Source organism: Penaeus monodon, chromosome 19, assembly GCF_015228065.2.
Source record: "Penaeus monodon isolate SGIC_2016 chromosome 19, NSTDA_Pmon_1, whole genome shotgun sequence".
Classification (NCBI taxonomy): Eukaryota; Metazoa; Arthropoda; class Malacostraca; order Decapoda; family Penaeidae; genus Penaeus; species Penaeus monodon.
Genome location: NC_051404.1, coordinates 39,919,314 through 39,919,639, shown reverse-complemented (window position 1 = coordinate 39,919,639; position 326 = coordinate 39,919,314).

Sequence of the window (326 nt, the reverse complement as noted above, 5' to 3'; positions counted from 1 at the left end):
GAACAAAAATACAAACCCTCTCCAATGTGTTCCGGAGAGACGGTAGGGGAAGAGAGGGGGGAAGGGGGCGGAGAAGGGGAGGGGTTAGTCAGGGATACTATTTTGGATACCTGATGTCGGGTTCGATATTGCAAGAGAGGCGAGACACCTTTCTCAAGCTCCCCCGCACGCTGGCTTCGGGGGGTCGGGGAGGGGGTTGGGGAGATGGGAGGTGGAGACGGGAGGAAGGGGGATAGGGAGATGGGGTGGTGGAGGGAAGGGGAGATGGGACGGATGTGAGACTCAGTTTTAGGAACAGGGGGTGAATCTCAGGCTCTGAATAGGAA